The 16,676-nt window shown below is 44.4% G+C and overlaps 2 long non-coding RNA genes across 2 annotated transcripts; both read right to left on the bottom strand.

Moving 5' to 3' along the window:
* Positions 1-1,683: 1,683 nt before the first annotated feature.
* Positions 1,684-3,913, bottom strand: LOC133898284 (uncharacterized). The gene is made up of 4 exons (XR_009906221.1): positions 3,821-3,913; positions 2,915-2,977; positions 2,311-2,440; positions 1,684-1,788 (listed from the first exon to the last, which is right to left on the bottom strand). It is a non-coding gene; the product is annotated as an uncharacterized LOC133898284 (long non-coding RNA).
* Positions 3,914-7,416: 3,503 nt separating this feature from the next.
* Positions 7,417-7,803, bottom strand: LOC133898283 (uncharacterized). Its single transcript, XR_009906220.1, has 2 exons — positions 7,670-7,803; positions 7,417-7,552 (listed from the first exon to the last, which is right to left on the bottom strand). It is a non-coding gene; the product is annotated as an uncharacterized LOC133898283 (long non-coding RNA).
* Between the last annotated feature and the right edge of the window lie 8,873 nt (positions 7,804-16,676).

Below are 16,676 nucleotides of genomic sequence, written 5' to 3'. Positions count from 1 at the left end.
AATTTCTTGCATCGAGGTTCGTCATCGTATTTTAAGAGGTCTCGTAGAAAGGGTGGACGTTCTCTAAACGGTGGAATTTGAACTTTCCCACCTTTACAACATAGGTTATAAACTGGTCCTCATCCCCTGGCTGTAGACGATCCTCGTACAGATTCTATATACCAGAATAAAGCATGGCAATGATCACATTGAAAATCTGGAGATCCAAAATATGACCTCCCGCGATAAGTTTCTGCATATTGAAAGTAACACACATGCAAACATAATAAGAAATAGTGCCATATGTCGACATTTAGAAACGCCAAGGGCAATCCTATGTATGTGCCTATACCTTTTAAATAATCTATATACTCCTGTGTGAAGCGCGCATATAGGGTAGTCACAACACAACCATCGCTTGGTCCTATCGAGAAAACAAGGCAACTCATCGCATTAAGAACTCCTAATAGATAATCAAACCAACCTTAACGTTATGAAATCTATACAAAAACTACCTGGCAATTTCAATCGCCGATGATTATCTAACCTTCGATGCTTATGACGGTTGTCCATTGCCACATCAGGAGGCAAAGATGGATACGTAACGGGTCCTATTTATACCCGATCCCAACAACACAAAGACAAGGGGGAGCGGGGAGAGACATAAATAAGAATTTATGCACCGAAAAAGATAATACAAAACATAAGTAAGGAAATACGAGGCAGCGCACATACTTGGGTTGCTACGTGAAACTCGAGGCATTGCTAAAACAACTATTAACTTGAATGGCCGAAAAAAAACAAACAGACAACGATAAAGCAAGTGCGCAAATAAACAACATATTGTAAAACAGTTAAAGTAACCTAGAAGTGAACAAGCTGCACCAATAATGATGCACAACATATAAAAGCACAGAGCAGCTATGCTGTGTACATAGGTATAACACTTACCACAACAAAGCCTAACGAAGGAAAGAACAATGACAGGAAACGAAAGAATTATCTTATTAATAGACATGTGAACATACAAGAAAAATATTACATGATAAATAATGCTTATAAACTGCTATGAACAAGCATAAAAAGAAGGCATACGTTTAGAACCATGGACGACCGGAAAGGATGTCGGCAACGGGAAATCGGCAAGGTTCACTCATACCCTCAGGAAACATATCCTGAAAACAGACAAATCGATCAACAACACCGGCCCAACTCACAGCACCAGCCGCAAGTTGGATAGCCGAGTGTGCCACTCTCCTATAGTACAACAAAGCCTAATAGCGGTAATCAAGTACCAAAAACCCATAAAGACCTTGCAGGTAACTTACAGCCTGGAATACTGCTTGCTCATAAGGAGCCATATAAGTTATATGAGGACAATTCCAAAAAAACACACGACGACCAGTAACATCTGTGTGCAAAGGCGGCAATTCTATCTCTACGCCAGCTAGAACAGATCCATCATCAGCGACCTCACACAAATAATAAGCAGATACCGATTGGCACCGACTGACCACGGCCTGTAATAAAGAAACATAGGATGCACCCACGACAAACATCCTAGAATAGAAAACAAAAAGCAAATAAAAAAGTAAAAAAAAACCAAAGGATCAGCAACGATGTATCACACAAATTGAATACAAGAAATAACATATACAAAAAAATGTAATAAATAAATAAATAACAGTACTTATATAAAGCGTTACCTTAAATACGAAAAGATGGCCTGAAAACGTAAGATATAAAGATTAGAAACGAGCCAAGAAGCTGGAGACAGATGATACAATGACAAAGGTGAAACTCGCACACCTGCAAAACACATCAGTCTAAAAATAAGTAACCATCTATATACCAAACATAAAAGGACACTTACAAATACGGGAAAATGTAGACGTCTAAATGAAACAACCACCAATTCATAGATGACAACAACACAACATAAATTCCGCTCTAGCAAACAAGGGACAGAACATAGTGCAGTAACAAAAAACAAACAAAAAAAGAAAAAAAAACACTTTCATAAAGGATCATAACAATCAATCTAATGTGATTTCGCTCATACGCAAGAAATGAACAAAGAGGTACATATCCTATAGGGCCTAATATACTATTATCTTATAATTCTAGTAGGCATATAAACACCATAAACTATCAAACAACAATTCTATTTGAAAACCATCAGCAACCAAGCAACAACCAATCCTTGATATACATCTCTGACATTCATCTAACAGCCCTCTTCCAATAAAATAAGTAACTACAGACATGTAGGATGTACTAATATAAAAATAGAATGAATAAATGAGTAATCATATTTATGGAAAACCTCACCTTCAATAAAGGCACATAACCTGATGAACCCAGACACCCCACCTTCAACAATGAGCAAGAAAACCAGTAAACCAAACTTCCAGACAGTCTATAGGCAAATGAACCGATCACGGAGTAGAACGTTGCAGCCCTCCAGCACATAGGAACAAAAATAATAATAAGTAACCGTAGCTATAACAAGGATTTTTAAAAATAATATCAAATAAAAAAAACCATGTAGACGAATAAACAAAGTGACCACCAACTCAAAAGTAATAATATCGAAATAATGAGGTTCACTAGAAGAACCAAACTCCAAGGCACAATACATTAACCGTGATCATAAAAAGTATATAAGAATTACACTAAGAAAGGTGAACAACGCATCCTAGGTAGCTTTACTCATGTGTAAAGAATCAACAAAGGCAGACATATTCTATAAAGCTTACCATGCTACAAGCTCATAGTACCAACAGTAACACAAGTAATATAAGCTTAAGTATATCTGTAAACAAGTAGCACATTTCTTTCACGTATGCAATGAACAGCACCATCCTTTACCAAACACTAAAAGCTTAAGCATTGAGCATAAATAACTGCAATGAGATGAGAGAATGAATATTACCTTTGCAACACAATATGTCCATAGCCAGAGCCAAACGAGCGCTACACTATAAACCTGCAACACCTAAAAAAAGAAGAGGCAAAACACATAAAAAAATGTCACAGCGAAGAAAGGAACCTCTGTTTTCTCCGGGGTTTTTTTTTTTTGAGAAAAGGTAGGGACAACCACCCGCAGAGACAACCTAAGAACCGAAATCGAAGGAAGCAAAAAATGAAAGCGACCTGGACAGAACTTTGCAAACCCTACGCAACACCAAAACCGGAAACATCTGACCCCTCCAACCAACGGGGAAAAAGAACCCGGGAAGAACGAACAAAATTAACACGCAGGCGAAAAGCGCAAAAAGAAAAAGACAGGTACAGATACCAAATCGCTATCCGCATGAACACGAAGACCAGACAAAAAGCGCAAAAACAAAGAGACACCTCCACATACCAAATCCCCATCCGCACGAACGCGAAGACCAGGCACACCATAAGAAGAACCACACCATTCAAGGAATAATCAAATACCGAAAGGAGTATCTCCACCACAAAAACACCTGTATCCCGAAATCTGAACCCCCAAAAAATAGAAAAACCACCCACACCAAATCGGAGCAAGCAGACCTAAGCAGCCCCTAAGGAAGCAACCGGCGAGGGAGGGGAGGGCGGGGTGAGGGGAGAACAGGCAAAACAGAACGATGGGGACACCAGATCTGACCGAAGCAAACAAGAGCACAACGTCAAGCTCACGGGAACAACGAGCAAAGCACTGGTAACCCCCCCCCCCCCCCACAAAAAAAGGGGGAAAAACACCCACACTAAATCGCAGCAAGCAGATCCAAGTAGCCCCCGAGCAAGCAACCGGAGAGGGAGCGGAGGGAGTAGGACAGGCAAAATAAACAATGCAGACACCGGATCTCACCGAAGCAAGCAAGAACACAACGCTGAGCTCACGACAGAAACGAGGAAACCAAAGAACAAAGCACTGAAGACCGACGCCGGACCTCCAATGCTCGATGAGCATTTACCCTTCCCTACGGACAGCGCAACCACCACAAACATTAGCTAACCAATGAAGAGCAGACATGTGTACCGCACTAAAGGCGCTCGCCAAAATCAGCACGCGCGGGGCGTAGCGCTGGGCAGGTGCAAGAAGCAGCGCAAACGCTCAGCCGAGCCAAACAACCGGAGCCGCTAATTAACGATCCAACGATTAAAAAAAATGAATGACGTGGCCAGGCTGAGAGCACGCCTATTCGACCAGGAATAAAGTATTAGATAGATTGACCAATTTCATAGAGGCTCACCGGAGCTTATCATCGACGAGACACACGAGAATAAGGAGGTTGGAAAAAAGATACACTAAGGAGTCATGGAGGGGACTCCACAATTGAGCACGAATCGATGTCCTGTCGTAGGGATCGAGAGAATCGCTGCTCGAATCGACATCCTCGGTGTTCAGATCAAGTGAAATGCTGCCAAGATTGATCTCCTCGCCCCAAGGTGAGGGACAGGCAGTTAGAACAAAAAATGTTTCCCAGATCGACGAATTAAAGCAGAGGCACAACAGCTAAACAGAACTACCGTTTCCCAAGGCAAATGCATGAATTGACACTCCGAATTACTGCCGCATTCAATCATTACTTTTTCCATGCTCGCTGACCCAGTTTGCATTTAGAGGGAGCAAGGGACATGCTGCTGGATCGATCTTGTGAGATGTAGCAGTGAGTGGAGTAGATGTAGAACACAACGGAGGAAGCACGTCATGATTATGCTATCAGCTAAGTAGAGCAAGAAGAGACTAAGAGCATCAAACACCAATTAACCATGTTGGAGACATGGACAATAAAAGTCAGATAGAATGATAAATTTTATCGGGTGCCAAGGTGATGTGGTAGCACACTTTGAGCTTCGCGGGCAACGAGGAGTATGGAGACGTCACAGTAGCGGCAATGTGGTGTAGAACAACATGTACATCAGCTATATCAGTGTCTCAATTAGCAAGATTCTGTTGAGAGAGTTATGCCCGTTTTACTTACATGTTGTCCTGGGACTCGACCACGGCCGCGACCACGGCTTCGACCACGACCAGAGCTTAACTTTGAGTCCGAGTAGACTTGTCCTTCAAGAGATGTCATCCAGATGAGATTGTGGTGCTTCTCCTAGGTTTCTAAGCAACAAAACAACACAAAAATTTAGTAGTATTCTATTCTTTACGAAGAAAATATGAACAGTGAGGAACAAATTCACCTTGTGTGTATTTGAGGGAGCTATTGGCTCATAATAGCAGGTGGTGCACGGTGGCCCGACCACTTACTGGAGGCGCGGCGTGCCTAGCAGCAAGGGCACATGTGGCTAGCCTGGCAGCTAGCAGAGCACGACTGTGAGGTACCAGCATCGGCGGTGGTGTGCGATGTGAGCAAAGGTCATCGCTGTCATTTAGCGTGGTCGGCCGGCTATAGGCGGTGTCGATGGCTTCGGGACCTAGTTTCATGACGCGGTGCTCAATGCTCAGATCGGTGACAACGATGGTCTGCTGGTCTTTGACGATAAGAGGGAGGTGGCTGGTGCGGTGACAAATTTTTCAACGGCTTCGCATCACGTCTTTGTTCTTTGGCAGTGGCGGCCTTCGTGTCGCATGCGTGTGTTTGTGCACGTCTGTGTAGAGACGGCAACGATGGATGCCGATGGTGATAGCCGACAGAGCAGTGCATTCGTCGAGTTTCTTGTTCGTTCGGCTAACATGTCGTGGCCGCGTACATGCGGTGTAGTTTGGGATGCCAGACTCTAGGGCTGGTGGCGCGTGCAGCAGGGGTGCAGTACATCCATGTTGCAATTCATGTTACTGTGCATCATTAAGCAAATATGATGACTAATGCAAACGAATCTGCGTGCTCTAATCATGCCATAGTTCGATTTAATGGTGAGCTACTCTACTAGATTAACCATATATATATCAAAAACGGTGGGAAGATTGATGACAAACCGTAGCCTGTTCATGACGTTGTAAATTCATGCTAAGTAGGGCATATAAGCTAGGTCATGACCTGCCCGCTCGATGACAATATCGATGTAGTGCAGATCGGTAATAGGTAGATTTGTTCCGCTAGTTTGGTCTCTGACAGAGTTTCGTGCAGATAATGTGTTGAGGAACTATTGCTACCGGTGTAGTCTAGAGATCCCTCAAGAAAACAATCACAAAAGGAGACATAATGTAGGGAGAAAGCTTTGTCTTCTTTATCTATCTGTGTTTATAATAAGAGGTTCTGCTCTGTATATATAGTACTAAAAATTCTTAATAGATAAAATTAAATCTTTCAAAAAATCAAGACAAACCCATATTCAATTGTAAAACTTCAATTTTTCTAACAACCCCATCCTATTGGTGCTCTACTAGTCTACTATTGACCAATTTCATGGAGGCTCACCGGAGCTTATCATGGACGAGACACACGAGAATAACGAGGTTGGGAAGAAAGGATGCACTAAGGAGTCATGGAGATGATGTCACAATTGAGCTCGAATAGATGTCCTCTCACAGGGATCGAGAGAATCGCTGCCCGAATCTATGTCCTCGGTGTTCAGATCAAGTGAAATGCTGCCAAGATTGATCTCCTCGCCCCAAGGTGAGGGACAGGCAGTTAGAGCAAAAAATGTTTCCCAGATCGATGAATTAAAGCAGAGGCACAACAGCTAAACAGAACTACCGTTTCCCAGGGCAAATGCATGAATTGATCACTACCGGATTTCGAGACTTTGCCGTGTGCCTAGGGCACACGGCGAAGGCCTTAAAACACTCGGCAACATATTTTCTGAGTGTAACACTCGGCATATCACTGTCGGCATACACAGTGCCGGCAAACTACTATTTGCCGAGTGTTTTATATCGTGCACTCGGCAAACATATTTGCCGAGAGCCAAATACGACACTCGGCAAAAAAAAGTGACCTAACGGTGCCAATACGTTAACGGCCTCTTTGCCGAGTGTCTCAGGGATACACTCGGCAAACACGAGGACACTTTGCCGAGTGTCTCAGGGATACACTCGGCAAACACGATGACACTGTGCCGAGTGTCCGTGTATACACTCGGCAAAGTGAGCACAGAATAGCACCCAAATAGCACAGTTTGGCGACACGTGCCACGCATTGCCGAGTGTATCCCGTGGACACTCGGCAAAGTGGCATCCAAAATGCCAGATTGAACAGCCTTGTGACACGTGTCCGTTTTGCCGAGTGTAACACTCGGCATAGCCTTGTTTGCCGAGTGTAACACTCGGCAAACTGTTATTTAGCAGGTCGACAATTGATCCATACCAGATTCAAAACTGTCACTGCAATTCAAAACAATATACATATATTTCACAGATTACCACCTTCACATAAACATCGCATATTACGCAAACATCACATAAAGCGTCGCATAAACATCGCATATTACGCAAACATCACATAAAGCGTCGCATAAACATCACATATTACACAAACATCACATAAAGCGTCGCATAAACATCACATATTACACAAACATCACATAAACCGTCGCAAGTGACACAAACATGACAAATTGTCGTGACAAGATAGCAAAACATAGTCCAAACAAAAAGAAAATGTAGCAGGCCGTAACGGACTCAACACTTGATTACCACCTTAACCTGCATCAATTAAGGAGCAAAAACGCTAATTAAGAAGTATGCATTTGAAAGTAAACAGAAATGGTAAGTATGGATATAGGGTTACAAAAGTAAGTTTTCAAAGTGAGGAGAACAAACCAAAGTGAGGTGGAGTACCAAAGTGCGAACCTCCAGCTCCAGGCGTATTCGATCCCTCTGATGGATACTGCACAAAGTAGATAGTTAGCACAACACTCTATGGTTGTAAGAATGGTAATAATGGTGATTACAAGGTTATAAACTAACTCACATGAGTGTTTGGAGCCTGTGGAGCAAGTGGACGAGAAGGGGTTGGCATCGGTGGCGGAGTTTGACCCATTGCAGCATAAAGGGGCGTCATCATCGCATACCACTGGGATCGTTCTGCCGCCAGTGTTTGGAGCCTGTGGAGCAAGTGGACGAGAAGGGGTTGGCATTAGTGGCGGAGTTTGACCCATTGCAGCATAAAGGGGCGTCATCATCGCATACCACTGGGATCGTTCTGCCGCCATCCTCTCCTCGAACGATCTCTCTAATTCGTGCCGGAGCCTCTTTTCTTCATCCAGCTGGGCCTACAGTATGTCATCGCAATCTCATCTTCGTTCCAATGCAAAGAATGTAAAGATAGTGGAGGATGAATGAAACAGAACTAACCTGCATTTCGTTCATCGCAATCCGTGTAGGCTCTGGGCGAGGGCGTATACCCGGACCTGAGCTCGTGCTCTGAGCTCTAAGCTGAGAGAGAGAGGGAGTGGTGGCCGTATCGACTGTGCCGTCGCCAATCCAGAACCGGCCATGTTTCTTGCCTCCTCCCGCCCTCATAACCACTTCCCCATCAAGATCCTGCTCGCTCGGATCAAAGTCTGGGCCGTGGACCTCCTTTGCCATTGATGTGTATCCATCCAGGCGAGCCTTGACGTTCTCGTTGGTGTACGCTGAGGCCGGGTCATTCGGGTCATAAGCAACCCCGTGCATCGCCTTTGACTTATGGGCCAAAGCATAAGACTTGAACTGGGAGAGAGGCTGACCATCATTTTTTGCCGACTGCAACAGAAAAGCAATAACATTCATAAAGGGGACGCCCGCACAGAAATTAAGGAGAACTGAGCTTGGGAACAACAGATGCTATTGCATACCCATCTAGCCACGAAACCAGTCAGGCTGAGGTTGCCTTGATGGTGTGGCGCGCCAGGCATCAACAATCGCCTTTCCCGGCAAGCATTGTGACTCTCCTCCCACTCGGGAGCGCACCACTTGTCCACGATCACAAACCAGCACGGAAGGTCTCCGGCGCACCACCCCAGAGGCACCTAAATAATCAAGTGCATGATATATAAGAAGAAGAAATTAAGTGTTAGTAATCTAAGGAACAATAAGCTTTATTGTACTTTACCTTCAGGTACTGCTCCCGGGTCAGAGATATGGTCCTAGCGTCTTTTTTTGTCACCTTCGCTCCAAGGTGTTCCGCGTGAAATTTGATCACGGCCTGGACGCGCGCCTCATAGTGCATATCCTTAACAAGTTTCTTGGCAGCTTTGTTGATGACAGCAGCTGTCCTAGCCTCCAAGCCCGGCTCGCATCTAAAAAAATCCTGCATATAGACGCGACGGATCCAGTCATTAGTTAAATAATTTCCATGCGATTAGTATTGACTAATGTAGTGCGAACGAAACTTACCCACAGCTCGGCCTTCACCCGCTCGGCTCTATTGGGAAACACCCTTCCCTCCCGGTCATGGGCGTCCGGCGCGGCTGCATAGTGGGCCCATGTGTATGCCGGCTCGGTTACTCCGCCCAAAGTAACCATGCCAGGGAACTTCTCCTTGATCAAAAGTCCAAGGATGCCGTTTACATGGCGTGAGTGGTCACCCTCTCCAACCCTCAGCCAGTTCCTGCACAAGTGTAAAGGCAATTTATTAGTATGTATTGAAATATTGAAGATACAAAGGCAAAAAAATAATGAGAGTAGAGAGAGCCATTTACTTCTCTCCATCTGGTCGAATGAGCGGGCGTCTAGCCATTGGCACCGGTCGCCTCGGGAGGCTCGAAGGACCACGCAGCCACACACGAGAAGAAGTAGAGCTAGAGCTACCCCCCTGGTCAACCTGCTCCTCCTCTACCTGCTCCTCCTCATCCCCAGACTGAGTCGCAGCCGTAGGTATAGGCGAGTCAGACTCAGACTCAGCCGCACCTAGAGGCGACTCAGTCTCCTCCTCAACAGCAGGTATAGAAGCACCTCCTCCACCCCTGCCTCCGCCTCTCGGCCTTCCTGGAGGTCTTCCCCGGGGTCTCTTTCCGGACCCGTCACCTGCATCCGTGGCTTTCCCCGTCGCCTTTTTGTATAGCGACGTTAACTTCCTCATACCGCCCACCATGCTATGAGAACAAGTAAACCAATTAGTACGGATGTTACAACTTGATGTAAATAAATGAAGCATACTAAAAAAACATGCTATGAGAAAGAATAAGTCATACAGTTATTACAAATAAACATACAGTTATTAGAAATAATCATCATCATCGGGATCAGCTGGATCATAAGTCTCATCATCACTATCACGCGTGTCGAAATAATCATCCTGATGCTCGGGAGGAGGAATGGCGTCATCACTGTCATTGTCTAAATGAAACCGCTCAAGTAATTCCAAGTCCCTTGTATTCTCAACCTCATCTTCTTCGTCCTCGTCAGCACCAGTTTCATTGTCTACTTCCATGCCCTGAGCTTCCGTCAAGTCGATCTCAAAATTCCCTGCGAGCCCATCTTCTTGAAAGAATTCTCCATCATATGTGTTGGGGTCTATGTTGTAATCTTCATTGTTTGGGACTGGTAGTTTACCGTGTGGCGGTACCTTGTACACAACATCCCAACCCTTAAGACGCTCAACGGTTTTGCACGGGTACGAGAGATAATAAACTTGCGTGGCCTGTTGAGCCACAATATAGACATCGTCGCCTGGTAAGACGGTTGATTGTTGAATTTCGACTAGCCCAAGATTAGGGGTCCGTCTCACTACTTCTGGATCGAACCAATGGCATTTGAATATGACAGGATTCAGAGGTTTGCTCCCATCAAAATTTAGTTCGTATATTTCTTCAATTCTTCCGTAGTACTCAGCCCCATCTAAGCCTGCAGTAAAAACTCCGGTATTTGTTGTTCTACGATTGGGCCGACTCTACTCGTGGCTTGCTGTGTGGAAGCGATATCCATTCACATCGTAAGCCTTAAATGACCTGACCCTATAGGCACAACCATCCGCAACTTGTCTCAAGTCGGCACTCATAGACTCGTCGGTTGTTCCCTACAAGTTTAAGCGGGATAGCTTGGTGTATTAGTCGCATGTAAGAAATGAAATCAAGTTAGAAATGAAATCAAGTTGGTGTAATAGCCAAGTTAGAAAATACTTTCTGTTTGAACCAAGAAATGAAATCGGGCATGTCATTTCCCACACCATCTCTAAGAAGGGCCAAAGCTTCCTCGAGGGTAGGTTCCCTTGATTCATGCCAGAATTGCTCATTGAATTCCCTATAGCAATGAGAAGAAGCGGAGTTGGACACAAACTTGTGACTAGTTGAGAAATAATGTATTGAGCACTTACTGCATGTACGGCTCCACTTCGGATAGGTTGCTCAAGACATACAACATAATAGTGCGCCACTCTTCATGTTGCAAGGTCTTGTTAGTCGCACCACTTGCACTGCCAAGTTGCCCTCTAAAGATGCTAAGCTTTGATTCATCTTCGGGGTTTCCAACATTGTAACGAGGGGGTGGATTATGCACACTGGGAAGATTGTCAGCATAGTATTTTGTTGTGAAGTTTGACACCTCCTCCAGGATGTATGCCTCGGCTATGGATGCTTCAATTTTGCATTTATTTTTACATTTATTTCGAAGAATCTTTTGGAATCTCTCAATTGAGTAGCACCAGCGGCCCTGCACGGGCCCCCCCATTCGTGCTTCATACGGGAGGTGCAAAATCATATGTTGCATCGGATTAAAGAAGCCGGGTGGAAAGATCTTCTCCAACTTGCAGAGCAACACAGGCGCCAGTCTTTCCATGTCTGCTACCACGGTATGAGATAACTCTTTGGCACAAAGCTGGCGGAAGAAATTGCTCAACTCCGCAAGCACTAGCCAAACATCCTCGGGGACATAGCCTCGAATCATCACCGGCAGTAGCCGCTCAAGCCATATGTGATAGTCATGACTCTTGAGCCCGTTGATTCGCAAAGTAGCTAAATTCACTCCCCTCTTCAGATTCGCTGCATACCCATCAGGGAACATCAAGGTTTGGAACCACTCAAGTACTTCCCTCCTTTGGGCCCTTGTAAGAACGAAATTGGCCTTTGGCTTCGTCCACGATTTCCCGCCTTTGGGAGGAGCCATGTCTAGCTGTGGTCTATTGCATAATCTCGTTTGATCGACTCTAGCCTTAACGTTATCCTTCGTCTTCTCAGGAATGTCCATGATTGTGCCAAAAATGGCCTCAGCGACATTCTTTTCAGTGTGCATTACATCAATGTTATGTGGAAGAAGGAGATCATCGAAGTAGGGGAGATTCCACAAGCATGGCTTGTGAGTCCAGGCATGTTGCTCACCATATCCCAGAAATCCATCTCCTTGGGCATTGGACTCGAGAGCGTCTAACTGAGCACGAACCGCGGCACCGGTCATCTTAGGTGGTGCTGAGCCTTCGGCAACTACATCTTTCATAAAGTTCTTCACGTCTTGTCTGAATGGATGGTCAAGAGGAAGGAATTGTCGATGCTTGTCGAAGGAAGAATATTTGCCACCCTTTGTCAACCAAATGAACATCAGAGCCGCCCTGCATACTGGGCATGGGAACTTCCCATGCACACACCAGCCACAGAATATCCCATACGCCGGTAGATCATGCAGGGAGTACTGGTACCAAACATGCATTTTGAAGTTTGTCTTTGTAGCTCGGTCGTATGTCCAGACCCCATCCTCCCAAGCACGGACCAAATCATCCATCAGCGGCTCCATGTACACACTCATATTCTTCCCCGGGTATTCAGGCCCCGGAATTATCAGCGACAGGAATATGTTCTGTCGTTGAAAGATGACGCCGGGGGGGGGGAGATTGAGGGGAATAACAAACATAGGCCAACAGCTGTATGAGGCACAAGTCATACCATATGGATTGAACCCATCAGTTGCGAGCGCAATTCGTACATTACGAGCCTCTAGAGCTTTGTCACGATGAATCAGATTGAACCTCTTCCATGCTTCACCATCCGATGGATGTACCAGCTTGTCAGGATTGTATCGACGCCCATCTTTATGCCACATCATCTGTTTAGCAGATTCCACAGTCATATACAGATGTTGGATTCTCGGTACGAATGGAAGATACCGAAGGATCTTCACGGGGATTGCGAGCTGCCTCTTCTGACCATCACCAGAGTCTACCTCAAGATACCTAGAGGAATTGCACTTCACACAGTACTTTGTGTCCGCGTGTTCTTTCCTAAATAAGATGCATCCCTTTGGACAAGCATGTATCTGCTCATATGGCATCTTAAGTGCACGGAGGACTTTCTTCGACTCGTACATGCTCTTTGGCAGAATGTGACCTTCCGGGAGAAGGCTACCAACAACTGTCAGCATTGCGTCGAAGGTTTCTCGGCTGAAGCTAAACTGGGACTTGATAGCCATTAGGCGACCGATCGCATCCAATTGAGAAACCTTGGAATGCCCGTGAAGGGGTTGCTGCGCTGTAGACAACATATCATAAAAGTCCTTTGCGGTTGACTCCGGCACTTCCTCCATACGTGCTTCATTAAAATATGCGTCATGAAAGTCATCTAGCATGTCTCCGACCCCGACATCGTAGTCGTTGGTGCGTTGACGCACCACCTCCTCTCTGGCACATTCGGACTCACCATGGTAGGTCCACCGGGTATAGTGTGGCATAAACCCATTCTTACAAAGGAGTTGACCCATGACCTCCTTTGTTTGTTGACGCGTGTTTGCACAAATACTGCAGGGGCACCAAGTTCCACGAGGTCCCTTTGGCCTAGCAAATGCTAATTCCAAGAATGCATCGGTCTTCTGGATCCATTCATCGGTCAAAAAACCCTGACTAGAGCGGTCAGTGTACATCCACTCACGATCATCCATCCTCTAACATATTGGGAAACATACACATATAATATTTTTTATTCAGCAAGTAATATAAAAATCAATTTCATCTACCTATACAATTAATTATTTCCATCAAATATTTGTGTTTTACCATAAGAGGGAATCGGCATGCATCAAACTATCTAATAGGTAAAGATAGGTCCTAATCCCACCCGACGATGTGTACATTGGGCCGTTTCCATGCTCTACTCCGATCCGAGAAAGAATTTCGGCAGCACCTCCCCGCTGTTCTCCAAATACACGTCTCGGCAACAAGCCAAGACAATGTGTATCCGGAGAACAACGGGGAGACGCTGCTGAAACTCTGTCTCCGATCGGAGTAGAGCATTGAAACGAACCCAATCTACACATCCTCAGGCTGTCCAAAAAATGTGGACAATTCGAAACAGTTACGGTTATAGATATGCAAAGACTTGCATATTTATAACCATAACTCTTTCAAACGGGAGACGCATAGGTTACGCGACATGCACATCCTAAACCCTAAATTAACAGCTTGTTCTAATTTAAGAAAATTTGCAAATATAGAGTAGTTGTACATGCAAACCAGATTTTAGTCTCAGGTTTAGAAATGACATAATATCTCAGTTTTTGGCATCCATATGTTAGACTAAACATTTGATTAAAATAAGGTAAAATGATAGTGATTAAGACTAAACCACTCTAGAGTCTCATATTTCCATGGAAAACAGCACCTATATTTAGCATTGTAAGCATGAAAGATTAATGGAAGAAATATGCTAAATGAGATAGAATACAAATGCCATATATATTAGTCTCAAGTTTAGAATGCCGTAATGTTTCAGTTTTTGTCATCCATATATTAGGCTAAACATTTGAATAAAAGAAGGTAAAATGATAGTGATTAAGATTAAACCACTCTAGAGTCTCATATCCCATGAAAACCACATCTATATTCAGTATTGTAAGCATAAAAAATTAATGACAGAAATATGCTAAAGAAGATAGAATACAAATGCCATATATACAGATATGCGTATACAAATACCATATATACAGATATGCGTCAAAATTACTATCTTGTTTGTATGCTTAATTTGAAGTAGATAGTACCGCTGCTAGCTAGTTGAGCTAAGTGGGCGTGCATGATGCAACACTGTAGCATGCTGTTAGAACCTGCAGTATTTGGGGGTCACTGTGCATAAAATCCACTTCATTAATCGTCCAAATATATTGTTCCAACAATTCAAGCAAGAAAAAGGAAGCATGTATCAAGTTAAATTCAACTTCCTTCTATATGCATCAAATATGTATCCGGAGCAAATAAATGAGGCAAATGCATGCTACCTAGAAACTAAGATAACTGGCATCATCACTGTTATCGGTGAACATGATGTATATTATTGAGTATATTGTTTTTAAGGAGCATGTATACGAGTATATATGAATATATTGTACCATCAACACTGTTATCGGTTGCAGTCAGGAGCCGAAATATTTACAGTCTTAGTGTATGTGTGTAACACATTGTTCTTTTTTAGCAAACAGGAGAGGAGCTGGTATATCCGTATATCAACGAGCAGTACTTCATCGCACTAAAATTTTACGCTGTTGACAGTTTGCAACATATATACAATAGTATAAAATATATACAGTGTTAGTTTTTTTTCGAATTCACATAAGTTTAACGCACATATTTCTGATGAGCATAACTGAAATGTTAACTAAATTTCCTTAAAGAACGCAAAAGGAAATGAGGCAGATTGGGTGTATCCATGGAAGCTGCTCTAAAAAAGAGAGCCATGCATGGAAAAATATTAACAAGCATAATTTGAAGTCCACCTTGCTGATTTGCAGCAGGTCGGAGGGGGGCAGGGCGGCTCCAGGTGGGGTCGGGCGGCGGCGTCGGGCCGGGCGGCGCGAGGCGGGCGTCGGGCGGCGGCGTCGGGCGGCCGGCGCGGAGCGGCGTCGGAGGGGGGCGGTGCGGGCAAGGCGGCGTCGGGCGGCGGCGTCGGGCGGGGCAGCGCGAGGCGAGCGGCAGCAGCGGAGGGGGATCTGGGAGGAGGGGGAGGGCGGCGCTGGCGGCAGCGGCGGATTGGGCCGCGGGAGGCGGCGGCGGCAGCCGAGGAGAAGAATAAAAAATCGGAGTAGATCTGTCCCCGCGCGCGGCGGGGATGGGAAACCCTATATTCGTGAAATTGCCGAGTGTCTGGTTTTGCCGAGTGTCAAATATAGAACACTCGGCAAAGCGCTTGTTTGCCGAGTGTAAACGCAAGAACACTCGGCAAACACCTGAATTTTTTTTTCTGCTACAAATGCACTTAATGAATTAAAAATAGCAAACGGACCCCAAAAAATACCAGATTTTAACATCGAATATGCTATGCTGTATGTTGAGTGTAGAAAAAGTTTCAAGGTCAAACGACGATTGAACCATCACTTCAGCTTCAAACCTGATCCGTTCCCTCTCGAAACAACGATTGTTCCTCGGAGATGCTTCAGTTTCTAAGCATCGTACGTGATAATTTTTGCGAAACCTTCTCAAATTTTTATCACAGCCTCTACGTATCATATTATGACGCTATGGCAAGTCTCATGTTTTTCAGACTTCGTTTGTTTTTTTTAGAATTAGAAAACCAATAAGCTACATGTTGGTGGTCGAGTGTTGCCGCCCAGATGTTTCAAATTTCTTTTCATTTCTTGGGTAAGGCCTAAAAATAGACTCAACAACATGAATATGATTTTTCTACCCATTTTTGTTCATTATTTCATGTGCTTGCAGATCAAATTTGACTTATATCCATTAAAAGCCAGGAAATGCACTTAATGAATTAAAAATAGTAAACGGACCCAGAAAAATGCCAAAGTTTAACATGGAATATTCTATGTTGTATGTTAAGTGTAGAAAAAGTTTCAAGGTCAAACGATGATTCAACCGTCACTTTGGCTTCAAACCTGATCCGTTCCCTCTCGAAATCATGATTCTTTTTCGTAGATGCTT

Source organism: Phragmites australis, chromosome 18 (assembly GCF_958298935.1).
Source record: "Phragmites australis chromosome 18, lpPhrAust1.1, whole genome shotgun sequence".
NCBI classification, from domain to species: domain Eukaryota; kingdom Viridiplantae; phylum Streptophyta; class Magnoliopsida; order Poales; family Poaceae; genus Phragmites; species Phragmites australis.
Note: the sequence above shows the minus strand (reverse complement) of the source record. Positions and strands in the feature narration are given on the sequence as shown.